The 18,403-nt window shown below is 46.9% G+C and overlaps 1 protein-coding gene across 6 annotated transcripts in view; it reads right to left on the reverse strand.

Annotated features, from left to right (window-relative positions):
- MEF2D (myocyte enhancer factor 2D) overlaps window positions 1–7,005 on the reverse strand; it is a 172,993-nt gene extending 165,988 nt beyond the window's left edge. For all 6 annotated transcript variants that reach the window (XM_054995746.1, XM_054995737.1, XM_054995766.1 and 3 more), the window contains exon 1: window positions 6,605–7,005. The gene's annotated coding sequence lies outside the window, so the exon portion shown is untranslated. The remainder of the gene's footprint in view (window positions 1–6,604) is intronic.
- Window positions 7,006–18,403: the final 11,398 nt, after the last annotated feature.

Here is an 18,403-nt window from a genome sequence, read left to right on the forward strand (position 1 = left end):
CAAATTGCTCTCCCCTCAGTCATGAAACTCTCTTTGCATCTTTGACAAGTCACTGGCTTGATTCAGACACCACGTCAAACCTTCTTATTTAGGAACACAGCTATGAATAGATGAAACTGCCTAGATCAAAAGGCTGTGGCTCAGTGGTAGAGCATCTGCTTCACATACTGAAGGTCCTGGGTTCGATTCCTGACACTGCCAGTTAAAAAGATTAGGCAGTAGCTGATATGAAGGGCCTCTGCCTGAGACCCTGGACAGCGGCTCCCAGTTAGCGTATACAGTACTGACCCAGATAGACCAATGGTCTGACTCAGTATACAGCAGATTTGTAGGAGTTCATATGCCCTTAAGCTCTGTAGCTCTGCACTGTCTATTCTACCAACTGCTTCCCTCAAGGCCTCGGGCCTAACCTCACCCTGCCCTTTGAGATACTTCAATCAAAGGTGAACAGAATCGAACCTCAAAATGCAGAACTTGCATACAGAAAGTCCATCACAGAATTAGGCCCTTTTGGAGTTCTCAGGTCTCCAAAACACGCCCCCCAACACACGTCATTAACTTTCGCAAATCCAGAGCCCCACCTTTAACCCTGGCCCAAAACAACGGAGCCAGTTTTAAATATTTTATTTAGATGTCTGCCCTTGTCTTTCCTTTCTCTATTGACTTATGTACACTGCAAAAGTATTGGTTTCATCGTTGTTCTTTTCCCTAAGGAACATGGGAAATTGTATTTCTAGAAAAAGGAAAGGGGAACGGAGAACTTGGGCAGAGCCTTCCTAGTACCCGTAATAAGAAATTAGAATTCCCAGGATCTGATGAGAGAAACCATGACTGTTAAACTGAGAGAGCCAGTTGTGTTTTAAGAACAGGACAAATTAACTGAGGCAAATCAGTGCTTAACTAGGAATTATTTATTTACAAAGCATATCTAGATCAATCAGAGCACTCAAAAATTCGATTGAATGGAGCAGATCATTCCAACTTGTAGCTCTTCCTGTGTACATTGAAAACTCCAACTGGCTACTGCCAGAAAGCAGATAGCAGATGGCTACATGGCTGAACTATTCATTTAGCTATTCACTCAGATATTTACACCAAGCTTTTCTCCACAATGGGCACGGCTTATAGCATTATTCTCCACTCCTCCGTTGTATGCTCACAACAACTGATTAGGCTAAGAGAGAACAACGGCCCCTCAGTAAATGTCTATGGCAGAGCGGGAATTTGAACCTGGGTCCCCCAGATCCTAGTCAGATATCCTAACCCCTACACAATGCTGGCTCTTATAGTCTGGTTCAAGCCCCATCTCAACCATCAACTCACTAGCATGCCTTAGGTAAGACACTCTCTGTTAGCTTCCTATCTCCCAGATGGGGTAATACTGGCCTACCTTACAGGGCTGTTGTTTGGGATTACTGTACATAAGAGGCACAAAGTGTTTTAACGGTTTTAGCTCTGTATCAGGTTTTTGCTTGTTTTTCATTTTTTTCCTGCAATTCAATTCCAACCCGTATTACATGATGTATTAGATCTCTCAGCCATATGTAATCTGCCTTGAGTCTCGGAGAGAAAGACAACTATAAATATATAAATAAATAAATACAATTCAATATAAATGCTAAGTAGCATTTCCAGAATACTGAAGGAAAACATGAATGGGGAGAAGGGAATGGTGCATGTGTCAGACAACTAAACAATTAACTGTGTAATTAAACATATTTAAGATGCTTTGAGCCTCAATCATGCAGGACAGACCTACATCTGTAGCAGAATAAAGAAGTAAAGTCCAGAAGCAGTTGTATGGGCTGCACCACTTCAGACCAGAGCTGGAAGATACCATTTTTGACTGCTCGCCTGTGCAAAAAAAAAAAAACTGGAAGAAATTTTCGGAGGGGTGGCGGCTCTCCCTGATGTGCTTGCTTTCTGTTTGCAAGGGATTGTTCTTTAAAACACAGAGAAGCACTCAAAAATGTGATCTGTTTACAGTGGTACCAGCACAGGACTCTACCACTTCATTCTGCAAACAGATACCAAATCTCCCTTCCTCAGGTATCACCATTGTTAGAGTACTTCCCTCTGAGCTGGAGCCCCGAATGTGGACATACACACAGCCAGGGCTTTTTTTCTGGGAAAAGAGGTGGTGGAATTCAGTGGGTTGCCCTCGGAGAAAATGGTCACATGGGTGGTGGCCCCGCCCCCTGATCTCCAGACAGAGGGGAGTTGAGATTGCCCTCCGCACTCCCCTCTGTCTGGAGATCAGGGGGCGGGGTCACCACCCATGTGACCATTTTCAGGAGGTTCCGGCACTCCATTCCACTGTGTTCCTGCCGAAAAAAAGCCCTGCACACAGCTATATATCCCCTAATCACAAAAGGTAGGGGAGCCAACAGTGAGACAGTTACACACTATAATGCCCTCAGAACAGAAGGCGCAAAATGTACTTCAGTTAGTTACAATATGTCCACATTGCCTACAAATCTGTAATTTTGGCCCACACGTACAGTCTAGGACACTGCAAGAGAAGGAAAAAGGAGTCCCCAAGAAATATTTTGAAGCATGCTTCAAAATGGTTAAGATATTTCCAGGCCTTCTAGAAAACTGAAATTTGATACACGCAAGGCACAAAACAACTTGAATACTAAAGAAATTGGAAACTGGAGCATTTGTGCATCTAACTGTCCTACCCTAAGTTTGGAATTTTCGCACATAAGCAGCACACTTGCCCAGAGCAAACCAAGCTAAATCCCAGTCTGAATGTTGGGGCTGTGGGAGTTCAGTGGTGCTTTCCTATACACGAACTGAATTTCACTTCGGGGAAGGGGCATCTTCACTAGCAGCCACTACCATGCATCTAAGCAGAAAGCGAGTTCTAGTTGTTTGCTACTGTGTTTTAATACAGACAGAATGAACGCAGACTCAGAAATTTTCCTCCCTTCACATACTGAAACCACTTCAGTTTGGGCAAAAGCTACAGCCGGGAACATGAACCTAAGTGCACAGAAGGCAAGCTCTAGTTACTGGTGGTGGATACAGTACGCACAATGAAATACAATTGTTCCGAGACAGACAGATAAGGAACTGAAGGAGGACTGGATACAAGAGAAGAACAACAGCTGACTAACAAATTGTGCTTGTCAAATGCGTTTGTGTGTGCAAAAGAGTCACAAAAACCCAAGGGAAACAAGTGTAGCCAGACAACACACACACACACAGAGGAAACAGCTTGAAAACAAAAACACACAGACAACAACAGACCAAGGGTAGTGTTTGAGTGTGTATCTGTGTTTGCGCAAGCACATGACTGAGACAGCAGACGGAAAGGGGGGGAGACAACACCACGCATAAGGGAAACGGAGCGTGTGTGCGCGCAACTGTAGACATATTGGCTGCAAGGCAGGCCCTTGTTTCCATTCTCCGGCTCCCAAGACATCTAGACAATTGCTCAGCCTTTTCAATGCCCAGCCTCTCTCCCCCCATCACTGCAAACCCTGTTGCCACGGCAAGCTACACTCAAAATATTATTTCTCTCCCTGCTGTCATCCACAATGGTGCCGGCATCCAGCACAGCAAGCCGACTGTGTTTTTCCAACAGCCTTGCCTTCCTAAAAGGCACCCAGAGAAACAAAAGCACCCCATAGCATGAGGGGAAAAAACTTGACACCCGGGCAGAGATCTCTCACAACTGTCCCCTTCTAACACCCTCTTGTCAGCCATCGTCTGTCCTCTTCTGCCTGGCGCCTGGTTCCAGCTGCTAGCAAATGGCAGAAGGATCGCTGTCATCCACCCCCAGTCCCCCACAACTACCTTCTCTCCAACTAGAGAAGGAACAAACAACCAGAGTTGTCTGTCTTCACAACAGGCACCAAGATGGGACAACCACACTCCAAAATCTCTGTTTATCAAGATAAACACTTCTGTTGCCAACCAAATATTGTCATCTCTGCTACCTGTGACCCCCGTCCAAGCTGTATAAGCCACATAGCCTTCATCAAAAGCAAGCACAGTCTATATTTCATTCGCAGGTTCTTAATGCCTGGAACTGAGTCGTCAGCTTTGTAAGCCATCAGAGTAAATTTTGGCAGGCGGTGCATAACAGTCAGGCCTCATCAAAATGCCTTTGTTGTACCCAAGCAGAGGGGTGTACTACCAACCCCGAACCACAAAAAACCACCAAAATAACACAAAACTTTTACAGCATAAACATATAACAGTGGGAGAACCATCAGGGTTTACAGTGAACTCTTTATCCTGGCCAGAATGAAGAGTTCTGTATACAACAGATGCCTGCGCACTTGCACACCAAGAGAAACAGGAGGAAAAAAGGGAACAATTCAGAGCGACAGACTATGCCAAGTGATATACGACTGCGTCCAAAATCAGTCAGACAGCAAATAGTTTTAGTGTATAAAAGTCAAGGGTCTGCTTGGAGTCTTCCATGTTAAAAATTATAATCATTTATGTAGCCTTTTTTCTAAATGCTCAGAACTCTTATTTCAACAACTGTTGCAACAACAACCCTGTAGGGTAGGCCAGTTTAAAGAACTGCCTTTCTGGATCAAAATAAGAACTTACACAGTGCAGAATTCGGTTTCTGCAAATGCACGAACAAGGCCTAGGTCTGCTTAATAGATAAAAAAGGCACCCAATTCCCCCCACCCCAGCAAGCAGAAAGGGCACTGCCTTGAATCAGGGAGACTCCATTTGGCCCACCATAGAAAAATATCCAAAAGAACAAAAAAATTAGTGCAGATGAGAGAGGAGAGAAAGTCTGACTTTAAAAACAGATACCTCGTGAAGTGACAAAGTGAGACTGGAAACGGAGGCTCACACAGCACAATACGCTCTTGAGAAAAACTATTAAGGACTACTTGCAATGTTTTTATACAAAGGGCCTTGGGAAAGTCCTAGGAGCTGCGAGCACATACACATGCCTCAGCCTACACGTACAGTCTGGGCCATCTCTGCAGCTGTGCTACCATTTTACACTGAGATGAACCACCCATGAAAGCAAGATCTTCAGCCTGACCCATTCTGATAGCTCAAAGGGACTATGCGCACACATGCTTAACCCATGTGCTGTTTGGAAATGGCTGTTGAGTGTCAACATCAGAAACCCCTTTCTCTTTCTCTCTCTCTCTCTCATATTGCTTCCTTTCTTTTATTTTTAAAAGCAAACAGGTTGCCACAGCTTATCTTCCATGGGCACAGAAAGGTTCATTCCTGCCTCTCAAACACCATCAGGATCCAAGATTGAGGGCCAACTTCATTGTAAAAAGCCAGCAAAACAGAATATGGGTCTGGATCCAGGAGATCAGAAGTAAAGTGCTATCTCTGAGGTGGCCTCCTCAAGCATTCCCTCCGAGCCTCAGTTCACCATCTGTCAAATGGGAACAACTGTGTCCACCAAGGTCAAGATCAAACAGACAGTGTTTAAAAACATGACTGGTCACTGTTCATAATGAAACAACAGCTGGCTTTGTGCTCTCAGAATACTGGTTCCAACAATTCCCCCCCCACACACACACACACAACCCCACACATCTGGATTGTCCTTACCAACTCCTTCCCCCTGCTGGACTCCAAGTTTTACACCATGCTTCCCCTCCATCCTCCACAGATTTCTCAGACTAGCTGAGGCATCTAACTCCCACCCACCCACTTATTTCCTGGCCACCCTTCTTCTCACGGCTTCTCCAGCCTTTCCCAGCCCCTCTCTCTCAATGCTCAAGATAGGTCCATAAATCATTTTTTTTGTTCTTCCTTCCTCCATAAATACAGTCTCTGAACAGCTATGAAATCACAGCCCCCCACTTCTTCCTCAGTTCACATCATTCAAGCTGTGGGACTGTTCTTCCAAAGATACTTGAGGGGGGGGGGCCTTTCTGCTCTCCTACAATCCCTCAATCCTCCTGAGATTATTTAAGATGCCCTGCCTGAGAAACTCTGAGCCTAGGACAATTTCCCACCCCCATCCCAGCCATTCAGTCTTCTGTCTCTTCCTAAGTTCTCCTCTCCTCCGAGACCCTCTAAAATTAGGGTCCCCTCTCCAATCAAACAATCCTATTGCACGCTCCCCACCAGAGCAAAACACTTGCAACCCTATATTTGACATCATCCAATTCTGTGCCTTTTCGCACACACGCTTCTCTCCAGGATACAATTTTTTCTCAATACCCCCCCCCCAAAACTAGGTGAATAGCTTTTTTCCCCACTGGAAACTGCTCACTCGTTCTCTCTTAAGAGGCTTTCTCTTCCAGATCAGTGACCCCCCCCCCAAAAAAGAGCACCTTTTGCCCTGTCTGCCTCTTCCCTATCTTGCACCATTCTGGCAAATAGTTTTGTTTTAGGAAAACAATATCTGTCGGCCCTCGAAGAGTCCTTGGCCACTGCGAGCCCTTCTGCCCTCCAATCAATCTCCCCCCCCCCCCAGGAAACAAAATCCTGATGCTTCCGATCACCCTCCCCTCAAAGAAAGATCGTGATGGCCCCATCCTGTTTTGTGATCCCCCCCTCCCCACACACTCACAAACACAGAGAAAAGTGGAAACCTTCAACCACCCCAACAAACTGTCAACCCCAAACAAGCCTTGTAAGTTTCACTTACCTCTTGTTTTTATTATTCTCTTTCCTTCCTCTCTGGCTCCCCCCCTCCCAAACCAGCCGATCTCCAAGAGAAGGACGAATAAGCAAGGAGTTTGAGAGGTACTTAACGGACCCCTTCCAAAAAAAATTTAACCCCCCCTCCCCAAATAAAAGAGGAGGGGAAAAAAACCTTGCAAAAATATAATCAAGGTACAATCTCAGTACCTCTCAGCTAAAGTTCTTCCCCCTTGGTCAACTGACTGTTGCAATCCTATTGGGCTGTTGCCTTTTATTTTAATTTTCCCCTTCCTTTTCTTCCCCTCCTTCCTGGCCACAATGTTTTTAAAAAATAATAATAAATTAATCGGCAGAGGCAGGCAGGCAGGCAACTACATTGCACAACCCGGAGGGAAAGCTACAACGTTACCAGGAGTGCAACCCAGCGATTGGGGAGTGCAGGGAGGGGGGGAGAGGAAGCGAGCAGATGGTACCCAGGGACCAATCGCAAGGTCCGTGCAAAGGGAGGGGGCGGGGCTAAAGAGGGCCCAAAAAAATAAAAAGCCGCTTCCACTTCTTCACCCCCCTCCCTTCCATCCAAGCTAGGTTGCAGCGCGCCCTGTTCTATATCCTTCCGCCTGGAGGAACTGGGATCAGCGGGCAGAAGCACGCTTAAAGAGACACGCACCGAGCGAGGCCCTGCTTCGCCTGCCAGTACTTGCCAGCCAACGGGGTGTTTTTGAGGCGTGGGAAGTATCACCACAGCTTTGGGGTTCCTTCCCCCCAGTTCAAGGTTGCTGCCTTTTAAAATTGCAAAGTGATGGTATTCCCCATGGCTGTGTACGGATGTGCAAGTTGGACAGTGAAGAAAGCTGACTGGAAGAACATGGATTCCTTTGAAATGTGGGGCTGGAGGAGAGTTTTGCGGGTACCAACGGCCCAAAAGACAAATAAGTGGGCACAAGCTTGAATTCTCTCTAGGAGTTAAAATAATAAAACTGAGGCTATTGTGCTTTGGTCACATCATAAGAGGACAAGATTCTTTGGAACAGTCAATAATGCTAAGAAAAGAGGAAGACCTAAGAGGAAGGTTTGACTCAATAAAAGAAGCCACGTCCTCCAGTTTGCAGGATCTGAGCAAGTCTATTTATGATAGGATGTTTTGGAGGTCTTTTCATTCATAGGGTCGCCATAGGTCAGAGGTGACTTTATGGAACTTCACACACACACACACACACAACTTTCCTGTGCCTATATTCAGCCTATACGTCTCTCTTGCTGCTTCCCAAGACATTGTCTTCTGATAAACCCAGAAGAGGCTGTCTGCAGTGTCTCTGAGTGAATTCCTGCCTGGGCTTTGTTTCCTTCTAGGAAGCATACAGTAAGATCATTCTGTGGGTCTCTGCACTGGGTGCAGAGAGAAACAGAGAGAAACAGAATTTGCTGTGCTCAGGCTGCTTGTTGCTTCTCCGCATGAGGAACCACTCAAGCCTTGTTGCCTTCCCGGTCCATCCTGTGATTGCATTAGGTGGGACTCAAGCCTTTTGAATTTGGATGTAAAGATGCAACAGAATTATGCATCCTTCAGAAGGGAGGGCGCCCGCTGCATCTCAACATGAGTCATTGCCTTGTGCTGCCTCCTTCCAACCTAGGCTTCTCCTTGACATGCTAACTTTCTGTGCAGGAGCATTCTGTTGTGTTACCCTCCCTTTACAGTCTGGAATACTTCTGCCCCACACAAGTTTACCTCTCCAGTGAGAACTAGGGTTTGGGTCATGACTCACTTTATTACTTGGAGGAATTCTGATCCTATCCAAGGTGACCTTTACGAGGGTTTATAGGAGAAATTGTTTTTTCTGTTGTCGCTTTCAACCAAAGTTGCCAATTTTTTTGCTGCCCTTTCTCCTCTATCTTTTAACAGCAGCATGAACTGCAGATGGCAGGATTCGATAGCCTCGACCTCCATGCCACAAAAAGCTTAATTGACTGATTTCTACACACCAATGCCATTCACCACACAAAAGTTGGCCAGGTTTCCCGCCCCCCCCCAAGTCGGTTGAAAACCCTATTTTTCAGGCCCTTGGGCCAGCACAGTGCTTCTCTACACAGACTGAGAATTAAACTATGCAGCTATGCTCTGACAGCTGCTGTTGACCATTATGACTCAATAGAACCTCCATGTCTGCAGGCAGTCTACCTTGAAACATAAGTTACTGGAAAGAGTTGCCTGTCTTTTCTTATGGAACTCGAGATGACTTACATCTCCCATTAGGGCTGCCAGGTCTGGGTTAGGAAATTCCTGGAGATTTGGGGGAGGTGGACCCTTGAAAGTAGGGTTGCCAGGTCCAGGTTGGGAAATTTCTGGAGATTTGGGGGGTGGAGCCTGGAGAGAGCAGGGCTTGGGGAAGGGAGGGGCCTCAGTGAGGTATAATTGCATAGAGTTCACCCTTCAGAGCAGCCATTTTCTCCAGGGGAACTGGTCTCTGTTGCCTGGAGATCAAGTGTAATTCTGGGAGATCTCCAGTTACTACCTGGAGACTGGCATCCCTACTTGAGAGGGTGGGGTTTGGGGAGGGGAGGGGCCTCAGTGGGGTATAATGCTATAGAGTGCATCCTCCAAAGCAACCATTTTATCCAGGGGAACTGATATCTGTCACCTGGAGATCAGTTGTAATTCTGGGAGATCTCCAGCCACCATCTGGAGGCTGGCAACCCTATCTCCCATCCAGGCACTGAGCAGACCCATTGAGGTTCATCAAAGCAGCTAAATTGCATGCCCCTGGCTCTGACCATAAGGACACATAGATATTTTCAGGGGGAACGCGGGGGAACGGAGTTCCGGAACCTCTTGAAAATGGTCACATGGCTGGTGGCCCCGCCCCCTGATCTCTAGACAGAGGGGAGTTTAGATTGCCCTCTGTCTGGAGATCAGGGGGCGGGGCCACCAGCCATATGACCATTTTCTCTAAGGGCAACCCACTGAGTTCCACCACCTCTTTTCCCAGAAAAAAATCCCTGGATATTTCAAGTGGGAAAACAGTAGGGGCCGCACACTTTCATTGAAATGGGTGAGGGGGAGCCTGGAGTGATAATTAAAACGCATGCGTAACTTTGGCATTATTCTCATGTACTTTCAATAAAAAAGCTGCACAAACTTCCATGCTAGAAGGGGGAAAAACCCGGCCTTTTGCAGCAAGGAAGGTTTCATTGACCAATCTGGAGACTGCACATGGCTGAGAAAGCAACATTGCAGGAATTCACACATGCAAGCCATTTACAGCGTGGCGAATAAGTCCTGCATCCTTTCCAGCAGAAGATAATGTTTCCAGAAGTTTATCCTAGAAACCTGGAGCAACAGAGGACTCCATTGGAGAACTAACCGTTAAACCACCCCTCCGTGGTGCACGGGCCCCCGGCTCAATCCTGCTTGGAACCAGAAACCATCCCCGGTCTTGTTTGGGGCTTATGCAGGAAATAGTGCACGCCAGGAGGGAAGGCTGTCCTTTTTCACATGGGATGGTAACGGTCTCTGCCACAGGAAAAGGAAAAGCTCTGTCCCGAGAGGCGCCCTTGTTTCTGCCCCTGTGAGGCTACTATGAGTTTGCTGCATTTATAAAACACACACAATAACGGCTCAGCCAAATCAACCCCATTCCCCAGGCCCGCCTCCTTTCCCTAATTGTTTTCTTGTGTTCCACAATCTCTTGGAGCCGCTCCAGTCCAGGCAATTACACAGCCCGTCCCCCAAAAGGGCTCCTAGCTGGAGAGTTCACTCTGCAGCTACCCTGTCTAACCAAACTCCCACACTCCCGGAAGCCTCTTTTCGTAAGGGCTTAACTTCCTGTGTGGGCTCTGAGCCTCTGGCTCAGTGGTGGCGCGCACGGCCTGAAAGTCTGCTGCCTCATAGAGAAGGCCTTCAGGTTTAGTTCTGACTTGCCACCTCCATTTAAGAGATCGCTGGGGAAATACCCTCTCCGGCTCAGATCCTGGCAAGGAAGCTTCACAGGACTGCCAACCTCCAGGTGGGGCCTGGAGATCTCCAGAAAGTACAGCTGATCTCCAGACTACAGAGATCAGAATCACAGAGTTGGAAGGGGCCATACAGACCTTCTAGTCCAACCGCCTGCTCAATGCAGGATGAGCCTAAAGCATCCCGGACAAATATTCATCCAGCCTCTTCTTGAAAACTTCCAGTGAAGGGGAGTTCACCACCTCCCTAGGCAGCTGAGTCCACCTTTGAACTACTCTGACCGTGAAAAGGTTTTTCCTAATATCTAGCTGGTACCTTTCTGCATGTAATTTAAGCCCATTGCTTCAAGTCCTATCCTCGGCTGCCAACTGGAACAGCTCCTTGCCCTCCTGCAAATGACAACCTTTCAAATATTTAAAAAGAGCAATCATGTCCCCCCTCAATCTCCTTTTCTCCAAACTAAACATTCCCAGGGCCCTCAGCCTTTCCTCGTAGGGCTCAGTCTCCAGACCCCTGATCATTCTCAGTCGCTCTCCTCTGCACCCTTTTGATTTTGTCCACATCCTTTTTGAAGTGAGGCCTCCAGAACTGCACACGGTACTCCAGGTGCGGCCTGACCAGGGCAGTATAGAGAGGGGCTATGACCTCCTGCAATTTCGATGCTATGGCCCCTTTGATACAACCCAAGACTGAGTTTGCCTCCAGCTCTCCTGGAGAGAATGGCTGCTTTGGAGAGTGGACTGTACGGTCTTATGTCCTGCTGAGGTCCCTCCCCTCCCCAAATCCCACCCTCTCCAGGCTTCACCCCCAAATCTCCAGGAATTTCCCAACCCAGTGTGGTGTTGTGGTTAGAATGTTGGACGAGGATCTGGGAGACCCAGGTTCGAATCCCCACTCTGCCATAGAAGCTTTCTGGGCGACCTTGGGCCAGTCACACAGCCTAACCTACCTCACGGGGGTTTCGCAGGGATAAAATGGAAGTGAGGAGAATCATGGAAGCCACTTTGGGTCCTCATTGGAGAGAAAAGCAGAGTATAAATGAGGAAAATAAATATATAAACCCAGAGGTGGCAACTTAACTTGTCAGCCACAGAAGTGCAGTCACAGAAGTGCAGAAGTGTCAGCCACAGAAGTGCAGCCACAGAAGTGCAGAAGTGTCAGCCACAGAAGTGCAGCCACAGAAGTGCAGAAGTGTCAGCCACAGAAGTGTAGCCACAGAAGTGCAGAAGTGCAGAGGGATTAATAGACTGGCTTGGAAACAGGAAATTCTGTTAAGGGCATTCTGGAGTTATAGTGCCGATCTGGGTAGTTTTTAATTGGTCGCTGCTTACCTCTTTTACTTGGTATGAATATGGAGGGGGTATAGTATATTGTGAGCTTCGTTCAAGAGAGGCAGCACAGAAGTGTGACGCAGTGGCAGAGCATCTGCCTGCATGTCGAACAGCCCAGGTTCAATCCCTGGCACTGCCAGTTAAAAGTAGTAACAGATGTGAAAAATCTGCAAGTTCACTGCCAGTTAGACAATATTGACCTTGGTAGAGCAATGGTCTGACTTGGTAGAACTTATTCAGGTGTGTTCAAAGCAAAATAATAAGTAAATATGTGTATGTCCGTACCCAGGAGTACCTTGTACCTGTAGGGTTGCCAGCCTCCAGGTAGTGGCTGGAGATTTCCCGGAATTACAACTGGTCTCCAGGCCACAGAGATCAGTTCACTTGGCGAAAATGGCTACTTTGGGGGGGGGCTCTATGGAATTATGCCATGCCAAGTTCCTTTCCCTCCCCAAACCCCACTTTCTCCAGGTTTCTCCAGGTTTCACCCCCCAGATCTCCAGGAATTTCCCAACTTGGAGCTGGCAACCCTATGTACCTCAGTGGCACAGCTGATATTTGTGTGTAGCGTAGAAGGTTCCAGCTGCAGCCAGGCTGGAACGCCAAGATCTGTCTCAGCTTCCTGTAAACTCTGGAATGCTGAGATGGTCCATAGCTCAGGCACAGAGCTGCTGCTACGCATGCAGAAGGGCCCGACTTCAGTTCCTGGCATTTCCCTTTAAAGAGCTTTGTACAGCAGGTGCTAGGAGCGACCTTTCTCTGCACAGGAACTCAGAGAGCTGCTATTGGCCAGAGGCGACAGTACTAAATGGTCCAAGATGGCCTTTCATACAGAGAAGTTACTCTCTGAGAAGCGTCCTTCTCAGGAACGGCTCACCAACAGAGGTGACCTGCCCTGGTTGTTCCACCCCCTGTAGTTGCTGGATCAGTCCCAGAAATCTATAAAACGTTGTGTATTTTTATGCACGTATTATTTATGCTTATTTATACATTAGTCCACATTCATCTCCAGCATTTAGGAAGCAAAGTTGCCAGGCTTTTTCCCCAGAAAAAAAAATGAAAACTAGAAACATGTTTTGTTCCTCGAAGAACCCAAGTTTCCGGGCAATAGGGAGAAATTCGGACTAGAAACAGCCGAGTAGATTTTAAGTAGTGGCGTTGTTTATCATCTTAGAGTGTTTCCCTCTTGCAAATGGTTATGTGATTGTAAAATACAATCTCCCATCAGTCATCCTGCCCCTTTCCATTACTCCAGAATCCAAGAATAACCCTGAAGTAGTGGGGGCAACAGAGCAGAGGTTGTGACTCTCTATCACCCTCTAGTGGCAAGCAAAAGGTTATAGAGAGCCTTGACCATACCCCCTTCCCCCCCCCCGCCCAAAAATCAAGGACCTTTATAGTAATTAGTTTTATTTATCCATTTTTACACTGCCTTTCCACTCCAACGGCTTTCAAGATAATTTATTATTGAACAAGAACAAACTGAAACTTAATCCCAACAAAACAGAGGTGCTATTGGTGAGGGGTAGGTTTGACCAGCAATGGGGATATCTCCTGTTCTGAATGGGGTTGCACTCTCCCTAATGGAGCAGCTTTGTCGTTTGGTGGTGGTGCTGGACTGTCCTCTTGGATAGACAGGTGGCAGTAGTGGCCAGGGACACTTTTCACTAGCTCCGGCTGAAGAACCAGCTGTGGCTTTTCCTGGGCAGGAAAGGTCTTGCCGCTGTGGTGCATGCCCTGGTAACATCTAGATTAGATTACTGCAGTGTGTTCAACATGGGGCTGCCCTTGAAGACTGTTTAGAAGCTACGATTGGTACAGAATGCTGCGGACAGAACGATGACTGGAATGGGTCATAGGGATCATATCACTCTAGTCTTATTCATCTACAGTGACTTCCGGTTTGCTTCTGGGCCCAATACAAGGTGCTGGTGCTGGCCTTCAAACTGGCCTATAGGGCTTGGGGCCAGCATATTTTAAGGACTGCCTTCTCCCATATGTACCTACCTGATGAGTCCAGTCATCTTTGGAGACCCTGCTTTGGGTGTCCCCACCATCCGAGGCTAGATGGGCGGCAACCTAAGAAAGGGTCTTCTCAGTCATGGCACCAAAACTTTGGAACTCACTCCCAGAATCACAGAATCATAGAATTGGAAGGGGCCATACAGATCTTCTAGTCCAACCCCTTGCCCAATGCAGGATCAGCCTAAAACATCCCTGACAAATATTCATCCAGCCTCGTCTTGAAAACTGCCAGTGAAGGGGAGCTCACCACCTCCCTAGGCAGCTAATTCCACCTTTGAACTACTCTGGCCATGAAAAGGTTTTTCCTAATATCCAGCCAGTACCTTTGTGCATGTAATTTAAGCCTGTTGCTTCAGGTCCTATCCTCGGCTGCCAACTGGAACAGTCCCTTGCCCTCCTCCAAATGACAGCCTTTCATATATTTAGAGAGCAATCATGTCCCCCCTCAATCTCCCCTTCTCCAAATGAAACATTCCCAAGGCCTCTCCTCATGGGCTCAGTCTCCAGACCGCTGATCATCATCGCTCCCTTCTGCACCCTCTCAATTTTGTCCACATCCTTTCTGAAGTGAGGCCTCCAGAACTGTACACAATACTCCAGGTGCGGCCTGACCAAGGCAGTATAGAGAGGAGCTATGACCTCCTGCGATTTTGATCCAATGGCCCTTTCGATACAACCCAAGACTGAGTTTGCCTTTTTTGCCCCTGCATCACACTGACTGCTCATATTTAGTTTACAGTCCACTCTTACCCCAAGATCTCTTTCACATACCCAGAAGTGTATCCCGCATCCCCAGGAAGAGTCACCGGTCTTCCTCTATCCTTGTCTTCAGTCATCTAGTGAAGACTTTTCCAATGTTATTTGGCATTGCCTCATTAACTCTTCATAGCCCTCTTCCCTGCTAGTGTGTTTTTATGTGTTTTATATTTTCATATCTTTGAATTTTAAAAGCTTTAACCCTGCCTTTGGTGGAAAGGGGGCAGAGAAATGGTTTAAACAAACAAACAAACAAACAAACAAACAAACAAATAAACATGGGAGATTGATAGAGTTCCCAAACAAACCCAGCCTGCTTTTGTGCCTTTAAGGGCCACTGGAAAGGCCAAAATCAGCAGATGGATTTATCTGTATATCCGTATTCCATCATTCCTCTGAGGAATGGTACATGGCTCTCCCCTCCCCAATTTATTCTCACAACAACCCTGTACGGTAGGCTAAAGTGAGATAAAATGGAGGAGGGAACAACAATGCTGTAAGCTGCTTTGGGTCCCCCTTGTATTGGTCCCTGGCCCCAAGGATGTTCACCTAGCCTTGACCAGAGCTGGAGCCTTCTTAGCTCTGGCTCCAGCCTGGGGAAACGCTCTCCCAGCTGAGATCCAGGCCCTGCAGGACTCACTACTGTTCTACCAGGTCTGCAAAATGGAGATGTTTTGCCAGGCCAATGAAAATGGTTGAGGAGCTGGTGAACTGTCCTGCTGGTCCCTTGCCTGGTCTGCTCCGTTTCCAAAGCCTAACTGAGATCTGTTGTCCCTACCCACAGTGATATGTACTGAAGTTACTGCCCTGCCACATTTTAGAGGTCCTTGCTGGACGGTGTTTTATTGTTTTACATGGTTTTAAGTTGTATTTTGTAGTATTTTATGGTATTTATATACTGTTGTGATTGTTGTAGTATGATGTTGTGATCCACCCTGAGCCCGCTTGCAGGGAGGACAGGATATAAATCCAACAAACAAACAATAGTGTTAGTGGCTGAAGTATTGGACTAAGATCTGGGAGACCCAGGTTCGAACCCCCACTCTGCCATGAAACCTCACTGGGTGACTTTGGGCTAGCCACACTCTCTCAGCCTAACCTACATCAAAGGGTTGTTGTGAGAATAAAATGGAGGCAAAGTAGAATGATGTAAACTGCTTTGGGTCCTCGTTGGGGAGAAAGGCAGGGTGTAAATGAAATAAATAAATAAGATGACCAGGTGAGCTTCATGGCTAAACAAGGATATTCAACAGTGGATATCATGTTGGCATTGCTGCCCATATTACTGTTAAATCAAAAAGAGTCCAGTAGCACCTTTAAGACTAACCAATTTTATTTTAGCATAAGCTTTCGAGAATCAAGTTCTCTTCGTCAGATGCCTGATACAGGTCTCTGTATCAGGCATCTGACGAAGAGAACTTGAGTCTCGAAAGCTTATGCTAAAATAAAATTGGTTAGTCTTAAAGGTGCTACTGGACTCTTTTTGATTTTGCTACCACAGACTAACACGGCTAACTTCTCTGCACATATTACTGTTAGGCACATCTACAAAGGCCAGTTGAAACGCTGGCAGCTTCTTTTCAATAGCCTTGAAAATGTGGCTTTCTCTCCCATGTTATAAACATTGCTAACCAGGACCTACCACACAGGGTTGTTGGAAGTATGACTGGTTTTAGATATGTGGAGCAACTGTCACCAACAATTAATTGATTTCCCCCTTTCCATTTCCTATTGTTCTGGAATTTCTCTGTCCACTGCATTCTGGTTTAACTAGGAGAGTTTCTAAACAAATTCCAGTCTTGGCTCATGTGCAGTTTGCATAGATTTCAGCTCCTTCCATTCATTTGCATCTTCTCCCACTCTCTGCTATTGATGTGCGCACTCACAAAACATTATTTTAAAAACCAAACTTGTCATGAGGATACCTATGAACACATCAGGATTAATTTTATGTGGTGTATTGATGCACACATGCAAACCTGTACATTGATAAAACTCCACATGAAAGAATACAGCCACGTGTGCATTTATATCACTTTTTCAAAGTGTTGTATCAAAGCACACCTGCTCGTTGGAGGGGGCACAAAGGAATGGAAGGAAGTGGAAGATGTGGGAAATTGTGCATGCACAGATCTCTGTACAAAATTCAGAAATACGAAAAAAGCAAGATTCATAATATGCTGGTTCCACCAGAAAAAAAGATCCCATCATTTGGGACTGCAAAATCCAAGGACAAGAAAGATTTTGCAAGTATCCTTAGCTAACATTTTTAACAGTTATGGCGCAGCAAAACAGTGGCAGAGACTTGTCCCACCACTCTGCTTCGTGCCTGGAGAAACGTCACCTGGTACATTTCTGTGCCTCCAGATGTTGTCACCAGCACAGGGCCAGAAAAAAATAAAACATGGGCACCCTTGGCAAAGTGATGACAAGGTGGCCAGGGGTGACACAGCTAGACTGCCCCCTCCACACACACACACACACTGTTCACGTGTCCCTTCTCCTCCTTGCCCTCTCCTGCTGCCAACCAGGGCATGTGACTGAGTGACAGCCGGGGATTATTTCAGCCTGCCGGCGGAGGGACACAGTGTTTACTGCAGGTCGAGGAGAGTGACGAAACTGCAGGGGAAGGAATATGGAGTTTGACCCGAGGAAGGATCTCAGCTTGGGCAGGGGCGTCTTGCCAATGGGGGCCCCTTTCCCCCCACATGCGCAGAAGGCGCTTGGGGCGCCGCAGGCCAGTCCCACCAAGGGCAGCGCCAGGTCTCCCCAAGCCGGCCCTTTAAAGCAAAGGAGCGTCCCTGTCCCCCTCCCTCGGCCAAGTCTAACTTCTCCCATCGCTCCCATTGACGTTGCAAGTGCGTCACCGTCTCCAGCACAACCAGACAGCACGTGGGAGAGAGAGATTTAAAGAGGCAGGCGGCTGCAAATGGGAAGGGGTGGGGGGATGGAGAGCTTGCTTGCCTGGTGGCCGTTTTTCACAAGTGATGAGAAAAACCTATTCAGAGTGTTCATATTGGGATCTGAAGAAGGGAGCTGTCACTCTCGAAAGCTTACACCCTGAAGAGCTTGGTGGTCTCTTAAGGAGCCACTAGACTCAAATCCTGCTGTAGACTAGCCACCCACATAAAACTCATAGGATATAGTTCCATTACAGTGGCTGTCAGGGGCTGCTAGTTATGATAGCAGATCTGAGTCCAGTGGCACCGTACAGACCAATAATTTTTTTCAGTGTATAAGCTTTCGAGAGTCCAAGCTCCCTTCATCAGATGACTGAAGGTATCTGAAGAAGGGAGCTTGAACTATCAAAAAAAGCTCATACTCTGAAAATCTTGTTGGTCTCTAAGGTGGCACTGGATTCAAATCCTACCGTTCCTCTGCAGAACAACAGGGCTACCCACCTGAAACTATTCAGACTGGATATTGTATAATCATTGCACTATAGAATCATTCCCAACTGGGTTTTCCTTATTTATTTGTTTTAAAATATTATTTATTTATACGTTGCTTTCCTTGCCAGTGGGGACCCAAAGTGGCCTACAAATGTCTTTCTCCCCTTGACCATTTTATCCTCACAACGACAACCCGGTGAGGTGGGATGATGATTATGATAACTGCACTTATATAGTGCTCTTCTAGACAAATTAGTGCCCCACTCAGAGCAGTCGTCAAAGTCAGTGTTATTATTATCCAGCTGGGGAGCTGGGGCAGAGAGGAGTGGCTAGCCCAAGGCCACCTGCTG

Source organism: Eublepharis macularius, chromosome 1, assembly GCF_028583425.1.
Source record: "Eublepharis macularius isolate TG4126 chromosome 1, MPM_Emac_v1.0, whole genome shotgun sequence".
In the NCBI taxonomy this organism is placed as follows: Eukaryota; Metazoa; Chordata; class Lepidosauria; order Squamata; family Eublepharidae; genus Eublepharis; species Eublepharis macularius.